This window comes from Varroa jacobsoni, unplaced genomic scaffold (assembly GCF_002532875.2).
Source record: "Varroa jacobsoni isolate VJ856 unplaced genomic scaffold, vjacob_1.0 scaffold_1194, whole genome shotgun sequence".
Lineage (NCBI taxonomy): Eukaryota > Metazoa > Arthropoda > Arachnida > Mesostigmata > Varroidae > Varroa > Varroa jacobsoni.
The window spans coordinates 21169-37396 of NW_019214096.1; the positions used below are offsets into that span (position 1 = coordinate 21169).

At 44.6% G+C, this 16228-nt stretch overlaps 1 protein-coding gene, 1 long non-coding RNA gene and 1 pseudogene across 8 annotated transcripts in view; 1 reads left to right on the plus strand and 2 right to left on the minus strand.

The window, feature by feature from the left end:
- Nucleotides 1-16228, plus strand: part of LOC111267496 (serine/threonine-protein phosphatase alpha-2 isoform) — a 107869-nt gene that overhangs the window by 20918 nt on the left and 70723 nt on the right. The gene's annotated exons all lie outside the window — the stretch shown is intronic.
- The window catches only part of LOC147752526 (uncharacterized), a 32313-nt gene continuing 19135 nt past the window's right edge, over nucleotides 3051-16228 (minus strand). Inside the window, exon 3 of the long non-coding RNA XR_015313836.1 lies at nucleotides 3051-3377. This is a non-coding gene — a long non-coding RNA (uncharacterized LOC147752526). The remainder of the gene's footprint in view (nucleotides 3378-16228) is intronic.
- Nucleotides 3051-16228, minus strand: part of LOC111267495 (E3 ubiquitin-protein ligase MARCHF5 pseudogene) — a 28872-nt pseudogene continuing 15694 nt past the window's right edge. For both annotated transcript variants that reach the window (XR_015313834.1, XR_015313833.1), the window contains exon 2: nucleotides 3051-4706. The product of XR_015313834.1 is annotated as an E3 ubiquitin-protein ligase MARCHF5 pseudogene, transcript variant X2 (transcript). The remainder of the gene's footprint in view (nucleotides 4707-16228) is intronic.

Consider the following 16228-nt stretch of genomic DNA (forward strand, 5'->3'; position numbering starts at 1 on the left):
TAGCAGCGGTTGAGAGCAGTGATATTGCTGGCACCCATTCAGCTTGCGTTGCAGCTGCTGAATGTAGTTATTCACGGCTACGTTCTCGTATAATGATACTGACAATAATGACGGGGCCATGATTTTGGCTACCATTGCCCTGGGAAAATGGAAAAGAGAAGGGAGAAAAAGGGAAGCTGCGAACGAACCCAACGTACTGTGCTCACTTCCTTTGAGTGGGTCACGTCATCGTGAGTCGTGACGTTTGTTGGATCACTTACACCGACCAAGCAAGCTGCGTGTTCGGTCCGGTGCAGCCACTTTTCACTGCTACACCTTTTTGGCCTGTTTGGCCTAATTTGCTGCTGGGTCCTTTGTCAATTGTGATAATGATTAAAAGGACTACTGTAAGTATACAAATGACTAATAGTGAAAAAAAAAAAACGAAAAGTCCTTCATGCTTAGTTTATTTCTAACCAATTTTCGAAGTACCTATCTTAAATAGTCACCCTAGGTATTTTGCTAGATTGTCGAGAATGTCAAGAATATGTGTCTCAGAAAAATTACTCGCTTGCTTTTTGTGCGGAACGCGTCCATATATGGTACACAAGAAGGGCCATGTCGTTTTTTTTTTAGCCTATTATTTTTAAAAGGCTCCTGTCTTTCTTTCAGTTTACATCCTAATTGTGCAGCTGCCGCCACTGTTGTCAAGTTTTGGCTTTAGTAGTGATAGTAATAGGAATCCACGCGGGCAGCATAATACAAATTGAAAGGACAAAAAAAATTCTTCGCCGTCGTCGACCTTCGTCTTAGTCGTGCGACGGCTTGCGGCGCAGCCACCCCAACCGTAGCGGCAACGCTGTCGATTGTTGGCTTTTTGCTTGCCTGTCTTTTACTAAAAGGTTGACCAGGTTACGAGTTCGCTTCTGCTGCTGTTACTGCCGTCGCTGATACGGCGCCTACAGACTTTTTCTAAGCCTACGCCTTTTTTCAAGCGTCGCTTCTACTCCGACTTTTTTGTCAGTATTGCAACCGGTTCCTGTTCCCCTGGTTTTTCTTCGCTTCTCTACATTGGTTTAACAGTGAAAGAGCTAAGGGGACGAGCAAGGCATTGGGTCTATTGAGTTCGTTCGTTTTGGTTTACCAAATGTCAGCGCCACACCGAAGCAATTGTACGATTTTTCCACGATCCGCCCGTCGGGTGCCCGTAATAGAAGACACAACGAAGGGAGAACGAGGAGAAACACGGAAGCGGGGACTGACGACATCATATCTCAGCAAACAACTCACCTTTGAAACTTCGAGTGTGGGGACTATTTACAATGCCCAAACAGTTCACAAACTAAGCGAATTTGTGTTTTTGTTTTTCTAGGAAAGAGCAGAAAGATAGTTAACTTAATAAAGATAAATACACTATTCAGTACTATTTGATGGATTTGCATTAGTAGTGCGTCGCTGCAGTATGTGATGTACGCCTCTGTTTAATGAGCGAAACTACCAGATATCGCTGTTCTGAACATTCCGCTCAATAAACAACAACGACACACATTAACAGTTAGTACACCTCATCCGACGTAATATCTGCAAACGCTTTTGGCTTGTAGCCTATTGATATTTACCATAATTATGTGCCCATGCAACTGTGGGTCTTCGCTTGAAACTAGGTAATTGTATGATCATTTCACTTGGCAGTTTCTTTTCACGCAGTTGATGTTGTAAATTGTTATTGCGAAGTTATCCATAGTATGTATATAGCACACGGGATGCGCAGTGGTTTTTTGATATCGGTGCTTTGTCTGCCATTCTCGTCGCAGGGGACCTTGATGAGACCGATTTAGCTGCAGCCCGTTGGTAGACATCTGCTTCTGCGCTCACGACACTTCACGGTGTATGATTTCGACTGACAGCGAACTGGACTTGAAGACCCTGACAATGTGTAGAGACCACCGCGTCTCGTCTGAACCGTTCGTCGCCAGCCGTGCGCGAAGTTCGTGAATGGCCTCGCTCCCATACCATCGAGCCTTTTGCCTTCATATCGCACTTAAAAATATGGCCTACCAGACAATACTTAGGTGTCGGCTATGCAGGGGTAGAGCACAACCGTGATCTATAAGTGCAAGGATTTTCGCTATACGCTCGTAGGTTCGCACAGATATTGTTGAAGATGGATCTGCTTCGCTGTATAATAACATATAGCAGACGAGTTGTGCATTATTATGAATGGGTTAAAACAACTAGTTTAGAAAACGTCTATCGATGATGAAAACGAAATGAGGCTTTAATTCCATTGACTTCCGCCTCGTCGTGATCGTGACGAGACTGTATAGAGCGCTACCTGTACATATGACGTAGCTGTTACTGTCTGTGGTCTGGAAGGGTTGAATCGCATACTTCGCATGACTTCGATAGCGTATCATTAGTGTAAAATATTATTTTCGATTAGTGAGTCATAACTGGTTTGAGCCTTCAAAATGATGTCTCACCTTTTTGGATTGTTGTGATCAACTTTTGTGGATCAGCGCTTAATATAAACAAAGTTTCTCTATACTAGATAATAGTTAAGCGCGCGCCCGTTAGGAGGAATGTCTCCTGCTATGGAGTTAGTTCGTAAGGAAAACATAAATACCTGTGAAGGTACGCTAACATACTGCCCCTCGTTCCGCTTTTAGTTTCACTTCCAAGGACTGAGCCTATACCTGTTTCGTGCTTCCGCCAGTACGAATCTCTACATGGAGATTTTTTTTGTTCCATGAAAGGCCGTATTTGCAGTATTACGGCACCTTCTAAAAAGCTGACGCAGGCCTATGTTATCAGTGCTCTGCGCATGTCAAATAGCGTGTAATGTTACTGGCGCCGTTGAAGATCATTAATGGACAGCGAGGTTGTTGTTCTCAACACGTGCAAATTAGCCGTAGATATCGTAACTGGTAAGATATTGTGACTGGTCGACCAGACGGCCGTCGGCGTTAGAAGGTTCGTGTCCCTAAGCAGATAAGGCCGTCGTGTCCTTGGTTCTACTATTGTGTTTTATTCATAGCGCAATAAGTTCGAAAGAACTAAGACTCGTCAGCTACATGCCCAGCTGTGGCAGAATTTATTATGGTTTAATTAACAGCTTGATTTTTTAGCGAGCTTTGCATAACATGCAATAGTATCATGTACGAATAATTTTCACTTATATCGCATGTAAGAGAAAAATAGCCCTGAAGTATACAGATGTGTGTGAAAATGGCGAAGGCAGTGATACAACCATATGCATTTTTACACTGTTGTTATCACAGCTCATGTGTTCTGAACATCGATCAGCGAATATCGGTCTGCCTTAAGGAACACAGATATTAACTGCCTTTGAAGCAAGCGGCAGGAGCAATATAAGATGAGCGCAAACGCCGTATTGCCTAAAACAGCGCGAAAAACAATAACGGGGCATTCGTCATTGTGGCAACATACACTGTCGTTGGGGAAGCAACCGAGAACGGTCCGCGTCTTCTGCCGCAGGCAAAGTGGTTTTTCTGTCTCTCTTTAGGTTAAAAGTGTTACTCTATTTAGCATTCTATTCCTAGCATTATCCATGCAGTCAATTAGTACGCACAACCAAAATATATGAACGGTACATCATCTGTATCACACAGTCTGCGGAATAGAACTTGCCGAGCTTGTACTTAAAGTCACGTCATAATCGAGAACTTTTCTTTTAGCCTGACGTATAAACTGTTCCCGGCGTAGATAGATCTTTAGAAAGCCTTTTACAATCGACAAAATTATAGCGCCAAGAAACGCGCGATGGACACCGGAGCGAATGTTCGGGAACAGAAGTCGTCCGATTAACGTCGCAATGGTGGGCAGCAGTAACGCCGAACAGAATAATCGAGTCGCGTTCATCGTATGACTAAAGCCCGGCGTGGTCATCAGATGTTCCTGAAAACCGGTACGCGTGACATGGCCACTAGTTGACAAGTTTGTCAGGCGCCCAAGAAATTGCATAAGTCCTGCTGCTCTTTGCAGCCAGATGCGAAGAAGGCATTCCTCCCATGGTATCATCTTTACTAGTAAAAGGCCTGTTGGAATTGTTGGCAGTCCCACTAACAGGAAGAACGGATCTGCGCTCTCTATGTACTTCAGGCCATCTCTGTAGCCAAGCACTTGTAGAACGGAAACCGCGCCAAATGTCACAGCACTCCAGTAGATCGATCCCATCACAACGCCAGCAGCTAGATATGGGGATACTCGAAGGACGCCACGATCGATTCGGTCTAGGATATAGACGAAACATGAATACTTGGGGTACGCGATGACGTAATCGGTATTGCACTGGGGACAAACTACCGTTGTTGACGGCGTGCCCCCCTGTTTTTCGTCAATCCATCGTTGTATGCAGTGCTGATGAACCCATTTTGTCGCCCCGCGACACTTGCACGGGCTGGTCCAAGAAGTTTCGCGATCGTCTTCTTCCAACGCTAGGCAAACCCAACATTGTCGACGACCAACGGTGCTGGTATGTTTTGTCTGCTGTTCGTCGGAGCGCTGCAAACCGGTGTTGCTACCACCGCTAGCCGTTGAAACGCGCGGAGTGCCGTCCCTCGACACGAGTAAGCTATCGCTCGAAGGCAACATTTTGCTTTCATCATCGAACTCTGTCAAGATGTCATCCGGTTGCTCCATCGAGCACATTCGTCCAGCGGCTTACCGCACATCAAATTGGAATCGACGCTCTCCGTTCCCGCCCACTGAAATGTCGAATACAGAAAGCAAAACAACAATGTTAATTACGAATTTCAGCTACGGTATAGAGTATATAACATTTGATTGGATCGAAGAATACAACAGGCCATTGAAACCTAGTGTAATAAATGCATGTTTGGATTAAATAACAGTTGGTACTAGGCATAAAACATAGGACACAGGCATAGTCCTTTCATGTGCACGTTAAGTTTATTAACGATTTGGTCAGATTTTTCTCAATGAAATGTATGGAATAAATCACTACGCAGTCGTTTAACATCATTCGTGGCATTACTGTGTATGTCTGCACCAACACTAACGAATTTCTCATTGTCAATTTTTACCAAGAATAGCGGATGTACCCTTAAAAGAAGAAGGGAAACTCTAGTGAACTGTAAATAAAATGTTTACATACAAGACAATTAACATCTCGGCTTTGTAAAGGTTTTTTTTTTTGTTTTTGTCATACACCGCTCGCAAACGCTGGGATAAATGTACGCCATTCGATCGCATAAGTGTGCCTCTTGTCGTTTCTCCAGGTTGTACGAAACAGCATTATTATCCCCGAAGGTGGCCTTGGCTCACGATACCATTTTCGGCCGCGAAAGTCGAAACTATGATTTTTTTTAAGGTGATCACATTGACCAAAAACACCTTTTTATGCTAGTAACCTTCGCGAGCACGCACGACTGCTATTGTTAGTGCTTTCAATGAGATTTTACAGCTATTACGATTCGTGATACGATCGTCCATTTTGTAAGGTGAACCTTTAAAGAGACCTCATTTTTAAAGAGACCAGGTCGTTAGGCCAGTGGCATCTGACGTAACCGACATACCATGGTATCATGAGCTCTTAGGCACGGTAGGGCTCCGTTAAGAGGACAACGGGCCTTGAGAAAGGACGAAGTAGCGAGCAGGTTGACGGAGGCAGCACTCATTAACGCGAATCGGGGGCATTAGCTCAGGCCTCGATTAAAAGGCAACGGGCCAAAAAACAGGGGTGCGAATCTTGACACGAGTGGCTGGCAGGCTGGTTGCAATATCGGTAAAGGAAGATAGTGATCGTTGTGCGGGCGGAAGGTCCGTTATGAAAATACGAAATTATGGTAAAAGTATAGAAAAGAAATCATTGAATTGCGGATTGTAAAATTGCAAACGCTACTGAATTCATTATATTTACGTGTCAATAGGCGTGACGTTTTTTGATATGTACGTACACTTCATCCAAACAGTACTGCTTGGGTGGAAATACGCCCGCCTTTGAAAATAACAAAATCGTTTGCTTCATGCGGTTACGGAACTATGCAAATAGTATAACAAACGCTAACGGTTAAATAGTAATTGTAGCTTTCTCTTGTATTAAATTTTCCTCATGGCAGGCCAACTAAGCTGATTTCGCCTGGCTCCCAGCCTTACGTAACGTAGTGCTCCAAGCAACGTCGCATTTAACCGGGCATGAAGTCAGAAAACGGCCCTATTTTTGTGGATGACTAAATATAAATATTGAAAATTTTCTAGATACTGAGTTCAGGGTAAGGGTGCTCATTTCTAGGATACAGCACCTGTTGTAGCTTCGTAACAGCGTCTTCGTGTCGTCTATTTTTTTTTTATCTTTGAAATACCGAGAAGCTAATCGCATCCCCAAAATTAACGCTTACCTAACGTCACTGGGTTCCGAAGCCAATGATTCAATAGTAAAAATGGATGCTTAAATGAATATCTAACAAATGTTTTGCTACTTTTCCGAATATAGTAGCCCTAGAAGTTGTCTCATTTGTGGTTGCCCACACTCGGTCGTTAGCTGTTCGGCTTAAAAATTGCTCACCTATATGGTGTTGGCTGGAGTTCAAAGAGAATCTGGGTAGAGGAATAGGAAAATCGGTGGAACTAATAAAAGAAAGTGCCAACATGTCCACGCTATACAAGGCACGTTCACCTGACAAGATGGGAACTTTTCATTTTTTGTCTAAGAGCAGCATTTGTACCATGGGGTTCATGAACCTGTTACAACAAGTCCATGCATTTCGGTCCACACAAATCATGGGCTGAATACCGCGGTCTCAGCTAGGGTGAAACTATACAGATTTAGTCTTGCATCGACCACATAGCTAGTAGTCTACTGTAATAGCCCGCACAGATGAATAGTGAATACTCGCTGGGCATCGGCTGATATACGTATAAATAATACAAACCAAAATTGGGTGTCGATACACCCGTCACAGGTCCCGCAATTTCCATAATTGTACAAATGCCGTCTTCAATTAGGGAAAGGCACTCGGTTGATAAAAGAACTTTTATTCGATATCTTCTAAAATACAGCTGCTGTCAGTGTACAGCATTGTATATTAAACAACAGCACCGAACAAGGAAAAATCAAATAAAAAAATAAAAATTTTCAAAGATAGTACAGTAATATGTAATGTCTGGCGTCATTGACCATCTATGATTCCAGACGGAGGGACGTTAGTGAAGGTCGAAGAATCTAATGCAAATCGGTGAAGATAAAACACTACGAGCAGTAAAAATCGGTCTCTACGCATAAAAATTTAATTCAGTTATTTTTCCTATCTCTTGTTATCCGAAGCTGTAAGAAAAGCAGCTTTATTCTATAAATCGGTCGGCCAGCCAGGACAGTCTGATGATCAACTGATACAAAGTCAATTTTTGCTCCAACTTTCCTTTTCCTCGCTACGGCCGTGGGACGATATCAAGATAGATAGCTAAGCTGCAAAACCGGGTTGTGTAGGCTCCCAACAAAAAGTGACGCTGTATAACAACCAAATATACTGGGTAATTGAACCCAGAATGAACATAGGATTATTCACACCCCTCGTCCTGACAGTATTCGAAAACGTTGTACCGGCTGTCGCAGGCATGATTATATAAGTTAATATTGACGGAATACGTTATCATGAAGAATTTAGCTCCATTAAGCACAGAATATGCAACTACGCACTTCATCGGGTACGATAGTATTCTTATATGGTCAGATATATAATTTTCAGGGAAATGTACGGAAAGGGGTTAGGGAAACCGGTCAGCTACATCGTCCATCATAACAATTTCACAATTCTATATATATATAACAGAAGCTTAAATCATCATATGGCATATACAAAGCGTTTTACGTTCATGCGTTATACCTACGAACTGCTTTCTCGAATGTCGTGCAGCACGAACAATGATGACGCACTAGTATTTGTATAAGTGTTATTCAAGCACTACCTTCCCTATATATAAGAATAGTGGCGGAAATTTATTATTAGTACGAGCCTTAACATTCGGCCATGCAAGGTCGCGCGATTGTCCCTAACGTTGTCCAACCATTGTTGTGACCCTGCGACCGACGCCTGCTCTACTTGCTCGAACCGGAATTTTCTCTTCATCTATAACGACAGCATTCGTTGACGTGCAGGCGCACGCACGTCGGCATTTTCTACGACGGTCGCGTTAAGAAGTAATAGCCTCTGTGGCGACTTCCTCCGCACTCGAAAGCGTTACCACAAAAACTAGGCCTGTAGTTTAATCGACCGACTCGATCGTCGAATGAATTAGCTTCTTGGCTTTTATGATCCGCTGTGCTCTCGCTGCCACCAACTGTTGTAACGGCGTAATCGTGCTGATACAAATGCGGCCTTTTTGCGCTCTACCTTGTCCTCAGACAACGAAAGTGCTTAGGATTACTGGTACGGGCCTCAACACGCACACAGAGTCGTAGTCGACATAGAGATCATTGCGATGACGGCATACCTACAGGTCTGCAAAACAAAGGCACGCAAGTGACATGAGCGCTAGGCAAAATGCTTAAATTTAAAGCGTTGCCATTTACCGTCGAGGCGGACGACTTTACCGCTGCGTCGGAATATCAGATGAAAGATATTCGAAATTGTGTCACCCCCCTCATATCATCTCGTATAGCACAATGTTACCACTTCGAAAAAATCTAAATAAAGTGATTGTTTGTCATTAATCACTATTCATCATCGCTGCACCCTGTATAACAGCATTGCATACAGCAGACGACAATAAAGATCAATCGCAATGATGATAATACAATTCACATTGAACCTGCATATTAGTGCTGCCACCGAAAACAATGCACTACTGGAAGATGAGATTACACATGTGTATTAGATGATGGTCTCTGAACTGATTGTTTACATCATTTTGTATGCCATTTTATCGTTGGCGATCGTAATTGGCTACAAAATGGCGGGCTTACCATCGGTGTTTGCTGCCTATTTAGCGAAGCGTCTCCAATGGCATCATGTGAGCCATCGTGTCCAGGCTAAAAACCTTATTTAGTGTCGCATGCTTCGGAGTAAAGAGGGCCTTGATAAGCGTTTTATAGTCATACCTCTACTCTTCTCCTATTTTACCCCTAGTTGAAAATGGCGCCCGTCCGCGGAGGCGTTTAAGATGCGGCTGTGAATTCTGTAAGGTGGAGGGAAGGCTCATTTAGAATCACGCCAGCGTTACAGCATCAAGGTCACCAGCGAAACCGTTTCGACTGCCTGCCGCCTTCGCTAAGTAATGGTCGTCTCTCTATACATCGATTGTAACGAAATGATTAGGTGTCCGCTAATTGGGCTGAACTTATCCGAGTTAGCGGATTTAGCGGGAACTCTAATCACGACGGCACATACACATGCCATCCTAGAATAGCATAGAATTATTATGATCTGTACATAAACATACAAGAACACTAAAGAGGGTACAGGTTTGATAACTGGCGAAACACCTACAGTCGAAGACTGCGTCCACTGCTACATTAGTCTTGGATTTCAGCAAGGTCAATAACGTTTCATACAACACAAATGCGGTAGCCGGGAGCTAAATGGTTGCGACCCAACTATTTCATAGGCCATAATATATCGGTGTAAGGCCATTCAGCCTTTCCAGTCTATAGAATAATGAGCCCCTATTCCTTGACTTCCGCTGATAGCCAAGCACGCTGTAAATAACGGTCACGTCTTCCACTTGTCTCGCATGGACCTTGTTAATAACTTGCAGCGTAGAAAGTTTTATTTATTCGTGGTAGCGCCATGAACCGCCGTAGTCTATCTACTGTAAGCTGCCACACCCTCACGCTTTCTCTCTCTTATTACCCCGATGTCCGCTTTGTAAACAGCAAACGTAAGATCAACGCCCACCAAACGATAATCGGACCCTTTATAAAAGTAGCGGAGGTTGGCGGGAGCGGTTTGTAGTAGAAGATTGCGCTGGTTACGGACGCAAGATGTACGTGTGTGCGTCTGTGCTCGACACTATTTTGGGGGACGTAAAATACATTTTCGGAGGCGCAAAAGGCGTTCTAGCAGAAATGGTACGAAAAAGCTATGTCAGCTGCTGTCAATGTGACTCTCTAACGTCAGGCTGAGACCGTGGTGTATTCGGATAAATCAGAGTTGGGAAAGCTTCCGCAACAGCTGTTACATTCTAGCAATGGCTTTCATTGTTGCTGCTGCTTTTATTAGAAGACTATTAACCCACGTGATGTGATGATACCAAAGCTACATCTAACTTAATTCTACTACTAACCGAGTATTGGGGAAAAATGACAATAAGATAACAGCTTAATGCAACAACCATCTCTAACTTAAAAACGTACTGCATTTTCTTCTCGGGTAAATATGTATTATACAAAGGAAATGAACCCTTGTTTTTTTGTTTAACTTTTAGTGGGATTTTAAACGTACGCATCCGCGCACGTTCTGCCTAGCTCCTTTAGGATATTTGTGCTTAACTGCTAGAAGTTATCTCACGCGAAAACGCAAACGCAAGTTAGACGCATCTGCCGTACGTGTGCAACACACAGGCAGGGCAATCGCAATTGTAGGCCTCATGGCTAGTCTACGTGCTTGTTTATTTTTTGTGTTTTTTTTTCAACTGTAAATTAAAACTCCTTTATATTTTCTTTTAGACTTATTCGCCTGACGACAACATAATGCACCATACGTAGTATTAGCTAAAAATGACAGTATGGACTCTGAGAGACGAAAGAGTGCGGGTTTGGGGGGGGGGGTATGAGACAAACAGCGTCGCTCAGGAAATCAGTATACGTAGGCTCACAGCGCTCACTGACTGACCATCTCTCTGCAGAATGAGTTAATAGTAGAGAAGTTACGAAACGGCAGAAAAGCATTAGGACGTTGAAGAGGATTTTAGGCTTCTTCTCACATATAATATATATGGGGTAGTGCGTCGCAGCCGTTCCTGCTCTTGCTGCTGCTTCTGCTATATACTGAATGCCTTCGCTTCTGGATAGTGATACGAGCCCTGCTAACTTTGCCATCGTTTAGGGCTGCTACTGCTGTTCTGCTGAAGCTTCTAGAGTTACAACGGCTACTAACGCTACCTCTACTACTATTACTGCTTACTGATTCGCGCTTCTTACTTCGTGGTGCTCCCTTTCGCCACATGAACGTAAGTAAGCGGTGGCTGTCCATGTGAGTCCGTCTAGTCTGTGACCGATTCACAATCCACATGTGCTCACGATGTAGCTGACTGCTTTTTCCTGCGATTTGCGCTGAATGCCACGTGTATGAGCATGTGCCTATGCGGCTGCCTGTATGTCTGCGGAAGTAGGGTAGTTTAGGAATGTAGATGCGGATGTTTGGCGATCAAGAAAAAGAACTTTTTGCTGCTGACGCTGCTGCGAGCGGCTTCCTGACCTCGTCGCCCCGCCGAAGGACTGCCTCTGGAAGAAGGGTTTTCGAGGAAAAGCCGGCTTTCGATCGATCGAAGCAGAAGTATGGTGACGTCGACGAAAAACCGGTAGCAGAGCAGGAACAACAGCAGGATTGGCAATAGCGGTAACAGTCGTCGCCATCGACTGAAGGACGCTGGTCTGGGTCCTAAAGCATCCACATTCTACATAAAAAGAACGGACTTTGCCTGTGTGTTTACAGAGTTACTAGTTAGAACGACCGGGTAGGTGGATTGGTTCTAGGGGCAAAATCAAGGGCGAAGTCTTGTGGACGAGCGGGGGCCGACGTCAGCATGCAGCAGATGAGAGGATCCGGTGCAATAGGAACAGCACCGGGATGAAGGGAAGCAACTGCAGAAGAAAATTCTTTCTCCTTCCCCACTCAGCAAGCCAGTATTCTCCAAAGAGAGCTGCAATTAATTGGAGCGACGCAGCCGTTTGGCAGCTGAAACTGCCACGTCCTAACGCCAGTATGGCTGTACAAGAGCGGCCAGGGTGTTGAGCTTCCGACGGAAGAAATAACTTGGGACAAAGACTATAGGAAGTTAGTTAGCTAAGGGAAGAGACCCTAATATAAAGGCAACGCACACATTGAAACGATTGCGGTACAGGATGCATGAAATGGGTTAGGAGAAGGCTATGGGGGCGACAGGATGCAGAGGCCCTTGGGCAGTTCCAGGAACCGAATCAAAGGAAAGGAGGGTTGTACGAACGAACGGCCCGGGGCGACTAAGACAATATGGTAGGGTCCGCTCTGAAGGACCCTAGGAAGGCGGCTTTGTAAAAGCGGCGCTGAACCCAGTAACAACAGTAGCAGGTACGAGTACGGACACGGACACGGCAACAGCATGAGTGATAGCGATACTACTGTGATATACGTATACATGAGGATGTACACGCACAGACGCTCACGCAGACTCATATCGCTATCGGCTTGAGAAGACCACCTGTCTGTGTCCTACATTTAACTTCCTTTTTCCCATTCTTCTTCGATCTTCGCCTTCCACTTTCCTTTGTCTCTATATTGCCTTTAGCAAAATGTCCACAAACTGATGAACAAAAATCTTTTAGGGTCTGCAGCCTGAAACCCACTGACTGGAGCAGCCTGAGACCTTGCCGCTTGGCGACATCAAGCCCCAGTTTCTTGCTAAAGCCTCGATAGTCGAGAGCCATTCCGGGGGAGCGTGGTTGAATAAAGCCTAGTAAAGTCGGTAGAGCCTCTAACCAGAGACTGACGAAGATCAGTGCTTTATACCCATTCACTATACGGTAGTTGTACTACATAGAAGGAGCTTTCACCGATTTTCCCCTTTTTAAGCAGACCACGGGTGTTTTCGTCTTTCCACAGACCTGTGGGGATTGGCGTGCACGTTAACACTTGCGTCCAGTTCATGGATTTGCGTGCGTATCTATCTGTGCAGTTACGCATGTAGCAGTCTAGAAACCGGCAGCTCTACATGCATACGTTGTAGTTACTGATTAATAATAGGCTACGGATACTGTGAGCTGGTCGAAGGCGCGGCCGTGCTCTCTTTTTGTCTGGTTCGTCAGTGCCTCACACCGGCTGGCTCATTGTTTTACATAAGTTTAGCCAGCCGGGCAGAGAGGTTCAATTGGGAGAAAAGCACTGTGGTATGAAGAAACTTTAAAACTGTTTAGAGCAGCTTAGTGAATTGCTGCTAGTGCTGCTGCTATTACTAAACTTTAAAAAAAAAAACTTCTATGGTTGTACCCGTTGTTACTTACAGAGTCCAGCACCTACACAATCGTTTAGCTAAGCTTCTTTCATTTTTCATGTTCATTCTCGGTTGGAGGAACGTTTATACTATATTTGTCCGAGTTAAATTTGTGCAAAGGTGGTAAGCCACGAGCACCCCGAGCCATTTCCTTATTTGCCTCTTGCGGCAATAGAAAATGGTTCCAGGGTATATATGGTCATATAGATAGAATGAAACGTGGGACAATAGCGATCACAAGTTTATTTTGTAGGACCGTAGAGATGGTGGACGTTCCGAAACGGCGATGGGGACCAAGCAGACTGGAAATCGTAGAAAGTGTTGCTCTAGTAGTAACAGTATGTATCCGAAGCAATGTCTAGCGGCAATATCGGGTGTTCAACCCGAAGCCTTTTAGCACACACCCGTCCCGTATTGCAGCTCAGCTGCTGTGCATGTTGTTTGTGTGCATGATGATGACAAGTGAAGTCTGACCTTTCTTGAGCGGTTTGGAGTTATAATACCATGCTGCTGTTGTGACAGCTTCGTGGATGCTCATTGGATATCTTTTGGAAAATGAACAGAGATACGAATAGATACGAGGGAAAACATTCACTACGCCTTATTTTCTGCCCAGAAGAGCTTCTATTCTTCTAAGAGCTCAACTGACTGAATGCCGAGTAAGGGTGTCGAGTTGAGCCAACATGCTTACGAGTTAGTCGAGAGCGTTATGAAAGCGTAAACTTTTCCCAAAGTGCTGAAAAAAAAGTGAAATTGTAGAGTAGCTAAGGCAAACAGATGACGACATCGATTACTATATTAGGTAATAATATGGCAGCCTTGATGGTTAATAGAGGCAGCCTCTTATGTGTGATGATTTACATGAGGCGTTAAGTTTTTTAAACCTCGTTCCGCCGGTATTGGCGAATCGACTCCAAGCAGCGTCTGTCCTGGTCAAAGCATCATGCATTGAGTCAACTGTCAAATGTTCATTGGGAATTCGACCTTGTCAGTAGACAAATCACCACGTGCTCTGCTTTTCCTATCGCATTGTATTATGACTATTTCTGCATCTATCTCAGAAGTGTAAGCTTATAGAACGATTTTCATCTTGCCGGTAGCACCCATACGTTTAGTGAGTTACTGGACAAAGCGTCAGCCAAACGTCATCAGATGGCAGATCAGTCGCATTTGTCCTGGGTGGGCATCATCCCAGAGCAAAGCAACGACTGATGGTCCAATTGGCTAATGATTTTTCCTTCCCGACTACTGCTGTTAGTCAGTGCTGTTAGTGGTCTTATTTTCTTCTTTTATTTTATTTCGCTTACTTGTACCGATTAGTTTCTATCAGACGTGCCCCATTTCTCTTAATGGAAATAGGAAATCGCCTGGCGTGCCTCCGCCCGTTGCGTTTAACAGAACACGCGTAGTCCAGCCTTAGGCCAGAAGAGCAGCTATCGAGATGGGATTGAAATGGCACGCACGCCTTGTTTATAACCATCGCACCGTGCGCTTGTTTCTACCTCTCACTCCAAGCAATGCCCATATGCTACTTTTGCTATTGGATAGGACACGCACATGCCGACACCTACTGCGGCCATTGCGGCAGCCCGTCTGTTTGCGTATTGTTCTCTCTGGCCGATGATAGAAAAGATGATCCTTGGTTTACCACCACCGACGTTACTATTTCGTCAGCCTATTCCATTCTCGATCTTTCGTTCTGAATGCGTGATTTGTTACCGTTACTATTGCTGCTGCTGCTGCTGCTGCCGTTGCAATGCATTTTGACCTGGCTGTATTTACGGCTGAGCCGTTCGCGCGGCTGATGCTGATCACGCAACTACTGCTGAGGACGCCAACGTAGTATGCAGCCACAATGTACGTAAGCAACAAGATATCTACGATAAGAATCAGTGGTAGTGGTAAAAGAAGACAGAAAAATCAGAGTCGGAGAGAAGCAATCGTCTGTAATCAGACGAAAAAGGCGTATTTTGTATGACGATTTCCATTTTGGCTCCTCGGACAGACGAACAGAGAAGATGCATGCGAGCCCGTTATCACGTGTGGTTTTAGACGATGGACCGCATGATGGGTCGGAACGAAAATGGACTGGGCACTCTACTAACGTCGAAGGCTTTATAGCGGCACGAATACGGACGGTGGGCGACGATCGACTCGATGAGCGCGCTTAGAAAAAACAAATATCTACAACACATTCAGCGAAGCTCGTAAGCACAGAAGCACATAAGTGCAACTGTATAGTGGATTGTTACATAACACGCGTTGTACCTCACATCACAGTTGCCCACTGACGATTCACTCCCTCCAGTCACTATGCCGTCTTTTGACGTTCTAATGAAAATTCAAGATCGCTTGCAATTTCCTTTATATTAATTTTATTTGGTATTTAATATTATTTGGTAGAGATTCTAGCTGCTGCCGTTCGAATCTAGTCTGGAAGGCTATCGTTTGCTCCCAAAATGAAATATGCAGAACCACATTTGGACATGTTAAATGAATCTGTCGGCCAAGTCTTTAACCATTGTAGCCAAATTCACAGGGTCGTAGAGTACGTTAGCGGTGGCAAATTGACCGGAAACATATATACATATCCTCCTCCTCCACACATTTCGCAAGAACCACTGATGTCATATTGAACTTGTTAGCTGTACCAGTAGGATCAGTAACACAGATTGTCCTTGCGATGACGCAATAGGCGGCGTGTTTGTCTACGAAACCTGAAAGACGCGCGGTGGTGTGGGTTCGAATCCGGGAATAAACACACACTTCATTCCATGTTGAAAATCAGCCACCTAATGAGATGCTCAGCAGCGCTACAAGACGTGAAACTGACAGCGTTTAGTTTTAAATGACACGGATTCGCGGCAGTTAAGTTCTTGGAAGCTATTGCTGCCTTGACAGGTACTCGTATCCTTCAGCAAGCTTTCACCCGGATCCACTTCAAGAGCGTTTCTCGTAATAACACGGGGCAGAAAAGCCGAGCAAGCCTGTGGAAAATAGGGCTAGAGGACAGGTCTTCGCGGTAAAGGGAAAGCATTGAGTATCATGTTATCATGAACGTCTGCTACCGACTTCTTCGACG